Consider the following 9201-nt stretch of genomic DNA (forward strand, 5'->3'; position numbering starts at 1 on the left):
CTTCTACAGCTGAACTCACCATTATAGCAGATGAATGGCATTGTGGAAGTGCAGGTTATATCATGCCAATGTCCATTAGCAGTAATATAAACACAGTCCCCTTGTGTTTGTCCTGATGGCAACTTACTGTACTGAAACTCATTTGCTGTGTTACTCAGAGACCATATCCATGAGTTATCGCTCCACAGCCCAATCCACACACGGTTAGGGTTAGCGTTTGGGTTTGCACGCTTTATGACCAGCTCCGTCTCATTCTGATCTTGTGTGTTGGTGATCGTGGCCAGATCTGTGTAATTGTCTCTGCAGTATTTCTGAGCCTCAGTCCAGGTCTTTGCCTGATTCACGAAGTAATATTGACGCAGAGCTCCTGCAGACAAACTGACCACGGCTGAGGAGAGACAAATACACACAGATCTCAGCACTCATCAACACACTTTCAGGAGCTCAAACAGCCAGACGCTTCATTGAGGGATTGCTAACGTGAGCTATAGCGAGAATATTTTATTAGAGTGAAATGCATCCTTTTTTAGGGTCTTTGTGTTGACTTGAGCTTGAATGAACTCTCTCATCAGCATCACATTCACACACATAACAATATTAGGGCTTAGATGTTTTCACTGCAAAAAATGCTCTTCTTATTTAGTTTTTTTCTTTTCTTGTTTCTAGTCTAAATGTCTATTAATTCTTAAATCAAGATGCATTTACTAGATCAGTAAAATGACATAAGATATTTTTTCTTGTTTTCTGGGGAAAAAAATCAAAATGAAGTGAGTTTTTGCTTAAAACAGGCAAAATGATGTAGTGATTTTTACTTTTGTCCACCCAAGGACACTAAGTAAGAGAGTGATTGGTACTCACGTCACCGCTGACGTTGTGAATTTGGATCACACGTCACTTAAGGTGTGGTTATGAGTACATCAGATGACCACCTTCCCCCCTGTTAGTTTGGGACACTAGTCAAGAACTTTTACCTTGGCTGTATGAGAACACTCCACACAGGAGGCTGCCCAGTCATTTATAATGAATGTAAAGGGGGAAGAGTTGGTCAGCTGATTTATCTGAAAGATTGGTGAGATTTCTAACTTGTAGAGCCTTTTCTGCCTTATCAGCACAAGGAAGACACAATTGTAATAAAATAGATTTTATTAACAAAAGATAAACAGAACAATTAACACAACTACTAAATGAATACAATGAATGATAAAGGAATAAAGTGCGTAAAATGCATAAAATACATGTGAGTAAGTTAAGTGTGGCTATAGAAGAGTTACGTTATCTTATGGAAAGATAAACTGTTGTTTCTCTGAAACTAAGGTGAAGAACCTTATTATGCATTAAACAAATAAACGACAGATTATTTGTTATTAACTAGCATCAGTTATATTTCATCTAATGTAAATTAGAAAATCATATATTGATAATATACAACAATGCCAAGGTCTCTAGAGAGAGGTTTGGTTAAGTGATATTTACGTTCCACGTGGTTGAGTAAGCAGTCCGATGGTGATGACTTCTTCCACTGGTTTTGCTGGGAGACAATGCAGTGAAGAAAGGAGCTGGAATCTGTTTCAACAGCCTTGAACACGAAGATCTGTGGAATGCTGATCTCCTGGGGCACCGAAGGGTCCTAAAATCTGGAACACGCAGATGAGGCCCTGAAGTAGGTGCAGAAGGTCCTTAATCTGGAACACGCAGATGAAGGAACCTTGAAGTGAAGGTTTGCTCTCCTGAGCTTAACCTTGTTGCAAATGTCTCTGTGTGTCTTCTGCCTCTTTGGACCAGACACTCAGAAGTTGGTCAATCTGCTCTGATCTCTTTAGCATGGAGACTCTGGACGTGCTGTAGTCGTCTCGCTGGACTAAAACTCTGAACGTAGTGTTGGTTAATGTCTCTTTCCTCACAGGCTGGAGGCTCAGAACGTTGTCGTATCTGTTGCTGCCTCACAAGCTGTAGATTCAGATCCTCGGATCTTGTGTTGTCTCTCTGGTTAAACCAGAGGCTCAGAACTTGGTTGCTCTGTCACAGTCTAATCCTCAAGGGACAGACTCAGAACAAGGAGTGTCTATTGAAAGGGTACCTTTATCCTTTTCCGAATAGGAGGAGATTGCAATTTGGCGCTTCTCCATTCCAGTGTTGCTATTGGCTGCTGGCATCAGAGAGGGCACACAGTGTGGCCCACCCTTCTTTCCCCTGTGGAACTCATTTGCATACTGTACACAGTTAGAAGTCTTTAAAGGGTCTTTAAAGTTCATCAATGCATTTCTCACTTTCCAAACCACCATCAGAATACCCTTGACAATATACTAAACACATAGACACCAAACATGATGGAAAAAGATTGAACTGCCATGTGTTCATTCATTTGTTCATTAACAGCTGAGTTTGTGGAAGATGTTGCATTACAAATAGCTGTCACTGAGAATACTTATTTCTCTGAATAAGTATGAGATGGATATGTGTAGTTTACATCAGTCTTAAGGTTTCCAAACATAGTTGTGAATGGATTTGGATGGATCAGTTTTGGTCTTTCTTTGTGTGATAAAGTTCGTTTATGTAAGGAAGGAAGAGGACAAGGGGGTCGGTTTGACTGCTGACGCTTCTCTTTATTAGAACAAAAACTCAGTCTCTTCACACGGCTATTGCCCGTGTGTATTTCTCTCAGTCACTTCCGGGTTCCGGTTAAACGTTCCGCTTCCGGGTCAACGTGTCTCACAACTCAATGTCCGTGAGTGTGTGTGTGTGTCGCGTCAGCAGTCCCTCTCTCTCTCCTCGATCTCCGGTTCCACCTAGGTTTTATCCCCTCTCCGCACTCATTACTGGAACGAGAGACAGGTGTTATTAATCTGCTTCCAACCCACTCACTTACCGCTCGTCCCGCGGCTCTCTCTCCCGCTGCAGACCTCGCTGAACCACGCCCCCCTTGCCACATACCCCCACCGCCCGACTCAGGCCGGGGAGCCGTCCGGCCTGCAGCCCCCCCCCCCCCCCCCCCCCCCCCATTTCTGGAGAGGAAATCGGCCACAGCCATCTGAGCACCCGGCCTGTGGACCACCTTGAATTTAAACGGCTGAAGAGCTAGATACCAACGGGTGATCCGCGCGTTGGTATCCTTCATGCGGTGGAGCCATTGGAGAGGAGCGTGGTCCGAACAGAGGGTGAACTCCCGCCCCAGGAGGTAATAGCGGAGAGTGAGAACGGCCCATCTGATGGCCAAACACTCCTTCTCTATGGTGCTGTACTTAGCTTCCCTCTTGGAGAGCTTACGGCTAATGTACAGCACCGGCCGCTCTCCCCCCTCCACCTCCTGGGCCAGGACTGCGCCCAGCCCCCTGTCCGACGCGTCAGTCTGCAACAAGAAAGGGAGAGAAAAGTCAGGGGAGTGTAAAAGCGGCCCGCCACATAGAGCAGCCTTCACTTGGGTAAAAGCCTGTTGACACGGCTCCGTCCACTGGACCGTATCTGGTAGCCCCTTTCTAGTAAGATCAGTCAAAGGGCTGGTGAGGTCCGAATAATTTGGTATAAACCGTCTATAATATCCCGCCAGCCCCAAAAACTGTCTTACCTCCTTTTTGGTCTTGGGCCTCGGACAGGTTGCAATTGCGGCAGTCTTATCAATTTGGGGACGCACCTGACCATGACCCAAGTGGAAGCCCAGATACCTTACTTCCACCCGCCCAATCGCACACTTCTTTGGGTTGGCCGTGAGCCCCGCTCCCCTCAGCGACCTCAGGACCGCCCTCACATGCTGCATATGCCGCTGCCAATCGTGACTATAAATCACTATGTCATCCAGGTACGCAGCAGCATATGCAGCATGGGGGCGCAAAATCCTATCCATGAGTCGCTGGAAGGTTGCGGGCGCCCCGAACAAGCCGAAAGGAAGCGTGACAAATTGGTGTAATCCAAACGGCGTGGTGAAAGCTGTCTTTTCTTTGGACAATGGAGACAAGGGGATCTGCCAATAGCCCTTTGTTAAGTCCAGTGTCGAATAAAATCGAGCCGTGCCTAACCGATCAAGCAACTCGTCAACCCGCGGCATTGGATACGCGTCGAATTTCGACACAGCGTTCACCTTGCGGTAGTCCACACAGAACCTGACCGAGCCGTCTGTTTTGGGGACCAAAACTATCGGGCTCGCCCAGTCACTGTTGGACTCCTCAATTACTCCCATGTCGAGCATTGCGCCTAATTCTTCCTGAACTACTTTTTTCTTGTGTTCAGGCAAGCGATACGGCCGGCTGCGAACTACCACGCCCGGCTCGGTCTCGATATGGTGCTGAATCAAGTCGGTACGTCCCGGTAGGGGCGAGAACACGTCAGCGAACTCCGCCTGCAATTTTGATAAATCAGTGAGTTGTAACGGTGAGAGGTGATCTCCCCCAGGGGCCAGCGCGACTGATTGCGCTTTAATGCTCGCCTCTGGCCCGAGATCATCCTCTCCCCCGATCACCGTTGCCAAAAACACTGATTCCACCTCATTCCATTTTTTTAGCAGGTTGAGGTGGTATATTTGACGTGCCCCGTTCCTATCGGATCGTATCACTTCATAATCGAGCTCTCCTATCTGTCGTGCGACCTCAAACGGCCCCTGCCACTTTGACATTAATTTTGAGCTCGACGTAGGGAGTAGAACGAGCACTTTCTCTCCCGGTGTGAATTTGCGTAGTTTTGTACCCCTGTTATATGACCGGCTCTGGCGGTCCTGGGCTTGCAACAAATTCTCCCTAGATAGCCGCCCCAAGGTGTGGAGTTTTGTTCGCAAGTCCATGACGTACTGAATTTCGTTTTTGGCCAAAGAAGGTCCCTCCTCCCAAGTTTCTCGTAGGACGTCCAGCACCCCCCGTGGCTGTCGTCCGTAGAGAAGCTCGAAGGGGGAAAACCCCGTGGAGGCTTGTGGAACCTCCCGCACGGCAAATAAGAGGGGTTCTAACCACCGATCCCAATTTTTGGCGTCTTCCTGTACGAACTTACGGATCATGGATTTAAGAGTGCGATTAAATCGTTCGACCAAGCCGTCCGTTTGTGGGTGATAGACGCTTGTTCGAATGGATTTAATGCCCAATAATCCGTAGAGTTCGCTCATCGTGCGTGACATAAACGCCGTGCCTTGATCAGTGAGGATTTCTTTCGGAATCCCCACTCGGGAGATCAGACGAAACAGTGCGTCCGCAACACTCTTCGCGGAGATGTTGCGGAGAGCCACTGCCTCCGGATATCGTGTTGCGTAGTCCACGATGACTAACGCAAAACGATGTCTGCGTGCGGATCGCTCTAATGGCCCGATGAGGTCCATCGCAATTCTTTCGAAGGGGACCTGCATTAATGGAAGGGGGCGCAATGGCGCTTTTGGGGCGGCCAGTGGATTCACCAACTGACATTCAGGGCAAGACGCGCACCACCTGCGCACATTGTCATGAATGCCTGGCCAAAAAAATCGAGTCATTAAGCGATTCAGTGTGGCCGCCTGCCCCAGGTGGCCCGCCATCGGGTTCGAGTGAGCCGCCTGGAAAAGCATTTCCCGGCGGCTCTTTGGTACCAATAACTGGGTTGTATCCACTTTTGTCTGAGTGTCTTGGGTCACTCGATACAACCGATCCTTAATTATGGCAAAATAAGGATACGTGACGGGCAATGCGGGTTGGAGAGACTGACCGTCGATGGAGCGGACCTGCTGAAATGCATGTTTTAGGGTCTCATCTTGAGACTGCTCCAGAGGGAAGTCATCGCGGTCCGAGAGAATCAGTCTCTCGACCCCGCTCGGTTCCTCTGAAGCTGTTCCCAAGGGTCCCGTATCAGTCTCGCCAACCTGCACTCGCACCGCCCCGTTCCTAGCCTTGTTTTCCCAAGCGGCATCCGCGCATAACGACCCCAATAATGCCGAAAAGGCGGGCCAATTCGTCCCCAGAATTAGCGGATGCCGGAGGTGGGGACTAACCGCCACCTCAACACTATGCTTTTTCCCCCTAAACTGTATCGTGACTGGGACAACCGGATATTCCACCACATCCCCGTGCACACACCGCACCTTAACCATGCGGCTTGTATCCAATGCCCCAGGCTGCATCAGGCTTTGATGGATCGAGGTTTGGTTACATCCTGAATCCACCAAGGCCTGATATGTACCCCCCTTGATACTTACAGGAATTTGGTACTCTCCTGCTTGATCGGGGGTGGTCCGCTGGACGTCCGGGATCCGGATCATTGTCCCGATGTCCATCCTCGGACATCGGTCCACAAAATGATCCGGATCACCGCACCGCCAGCAGGCCAGCCCAGGCTTACCCGCCACCCCTGCGGCGGGGAGTGGGTTGGAAAATGAGCGCGGGGAGGGTGTGAAACCGGAGCCATTGTCGCCACCCGCCCCCCTGGGCGGAGCCCGCGAACTCCCGGACGGTCCTGGGCCCATCCCACCCCGACCTCTGGGGGGAACGCGAGGAGGGCCTGGAGGACGGGACCTGGGGAGAGGGACAGGGCGAGAGGGAGAGACAGAGGGGGGAGAGAGAGAGTGAGAAGTTAGTGAGGGCTCGCCGACCCCCGGGCACGCCACCAGATGGTCCTCCGCCAGCTGGATGGCCGTCTCCAGCGACGTGGGCCGGTGGCACTGGACCCACTCGGCGGTCTTTCTTGGGAGCCGAGTGATGAATTGCTCCAGCACCACCAGATCGATGATATGGTCCACGTCGCTTCCGCCGGCCAAGAGCCATCTGCGGCACGAGTCCCGGAGCTGTTGGGCCATAGCGAAGGGTCGGCCGGCCTCGCCCCATTCCAGGGAGCGGAACCTCTGGCGGTGTTGCTCCGGGGTCCGACCGACCCTCTGTAGGATGGCCCTTTTTAGATCCTCGTACTTCAGGAGGTTCGCTACCGGCAGATGTTGGGCGGCCGCCTGGGCTTCTCCTGTTAGTAATGGAATGAGGCGCACCGGCCACTGTGCCCGGGGCCAGCCGGAGGCCTCCGCGGTCTTCTGGAAGAGGTCTATGAAGGCCTCCGGATCGTCCTCTGGCCCCATCTTGTGGAGGGGCACGTGGACCGATGCGCTAGCCCGCCCGGCGGCTTCGGCGCGAACCTCCCGATCCATCCAGCTCCGGAACCGCTCGCGGTCCTCTTGCTGGCCGCGGACAATCGCCTCGAAGCGGCGCTCCTGGTCTGCCCGCAGGTCCAGCATTGCCTGATGTTGGTCTTGGTGGAGGACCGCGAGGGAGGTGATGATGTCCGCAAATGGCGAGGCGGAGGGCGTTGTCATGGCGGCGGCGCTGTCCTACTTCCTTCCCGGGTTTCGGCACCAGTGTGATAAAGTTCGTTTATGTAAGGAAGGAAGAGGACAAGGGGGTCGGTTTGACTGCTGACGCTTCTCTTTATTAGAACAAAAACTCAGTCTCTTCACACGGCTATTGCCCGTGTGTATTTCTCTCAGTCACTTCCGGGTTCCGGTTAAACGTTCCGCTTCCGGGTCAACGTGTCTCACAACTCAATGTCCGTGAGTGTGTGTGTGTGTCGCGTCAGCAGTCCCTCTCTCTCTCCTCGATCTCCGGTTCCACCTAGGTTTTATCCCCTCTCCGCACTCATTACTGGAACGAGAGACAGGTGTTATTAATCTGCTTCCAACCCACTCACTTACCGCTCGTCCCGCGGCTCTCTCTCCCGCTGCAGACCTCGCTGAACCACGCCCCCCTTGCCACACTTTGTTTCACCCACTACTGCTGAGGTCCTGAGGAATGTTTATGGTTGTCACAAATCAGGACATTAGGGATCCGTCTCTAGATGGGTGAAGGGCAGAAACTGCATGTGGACCAATGAGAAGTCCTGTCCTTCCTGGGCTTGGTACTAGAGGTCTTCTTCTTGCCCTCAAAGAGGTGTCTGGATGTTGTCCAAGCATCTTTATCTGATGGGTTGGACATCTTGTTTGTACTAGTCCAACAAGATCCAATCAAAATGGAGCAAACCTTTGTCCACTGTTATGGGCAAAGAGGGGCCCGGCCATAAACTGGGCCCTGGAATTCTGGTGTCCACTACAATGATCTGCCAATGGGGTGAGAAAAATAATCTTATTATCTTATTTCTGCTCCAAACTGAAAAAATGTCTTACCCCATTGTCAGATCATTTTGCCTGTTTTAAGCAAAAACTCAAAAAAAAATTTTCCTCCAGAAAACAAGAAAAATAAAATATTCTTATGTCATTTTACTTATTTGATTTAAGAATTTGTAGATATATGGCTGGAAACGAGACAAAAATAGCAGGTAAGAAAAGCATTTTTTGCACCTCATATTTAAAATTTCATAATCTTTATTATGTTGGTGTTTTTGCCCCAAATCCTTGTTAATTTACTTATGAAATCCAAATGTAGGTCTTATATTTTATAGTATAATAACAAAAAACACAATGTTCAATCTCTAAAATGTCCATCACACACAATTTTAACACTTGCTCTGTTGACTTCACTGCAAAAAATGCTTTTCTTCCTTAGTATTTTTGTCTTGTTTCTAGTCAAAATATCTAAAAAATCTTACATTAAGAAACATTTACTAGACAAGTACAAATTATTGTCTTGTTTTGGGGAAAGTAACTCAAAATGAAGAGAGTTTTTGCTTAAAATAAGATAAATAATCTGCCAATGGGGTGAGAAAAATAATCTTGTTTTCTGTTTGAATTAAGATTATTTTTCTCACCCCATTGGCAGATTATTTATCTTATTTTAAGCAAAAACTCTCTTCATTTTTAGTTATTTTTCCCCAAAACTAGACAATTACTTTTGCTTGTCTAGTAAATACTTCTTGTTTTAAGAATGTTTAGATATTTTGATGAGAAACAAGACAAAAATACTGAGAAAGAAAAGCATTTTTTTGCAGTGTACATCCAATTTCAGTCACAAATGTGGTTTCCAGGAGGTTTATTACCGGCTAAGTCAAGTTGTGCGTCTGATTCTGATTTTGGGATTAATTCCTGCCTGAAGTTCAAACTCTGAGACGTTTTAACACTTTGAGCTCCAGAAGCGGTGAAGCTAGGCATTAAACACTCACTCACCTGAGAGCAGGAGAGACGTCAGTGGGATTTTCTCCATTCCTGAGGGAAAGATGAGACACAGTCTCAATAAACAAACACACAAACAATCAGTCAACACATAAACTCAGCTAAATCAGCCAACACATAAACTCGGCTAAATCAGCCAACACATAAACTCAGCTAAATCAGCCAACACATAAACT

General features: G+C 48.8%; 1 long non-coding RNA gene across 1 annotated transcript in view; it reads right to left on the reverse strand.

Annotated features, from left to right (window-relative positions):
* Positions 1-294: 294 nt before the first annotated feature.
* The window catches only part of LOC137078273 (uncharacterized), a 12236-nt gene continuing 3329 nt past the window's right edge, over positions 295-9201 (reverse strand). The window contains exons 2-3 of the long non-coding RNA XR_010905279.1: positions 9020-9058; positions 295-388 (exon numbers count right to left, since the gene is read on the reverse strand). This is a non-coding gene — a long non-coding RNA (uncharacterized lncRNA). The remainder of the gene's footprint in view (positions 389-9019; positions 9059-9201) is intronic.

Source organism: Pseudorasbora parva, chromosome 6 (assembly GCF_024679245.1).
Source record: "Pseudorasbora parva isolate DD20220531a chromosome 6, ASM2467924v1, whole genome shotgun sequence".
NCBI classification, from domain to species: Eukaryota; Metazoa; Chordata; class Actinopteri; order Cypriniformes; family Gobionidae; genus Pseudorasbora; species Pseudorasbora parva.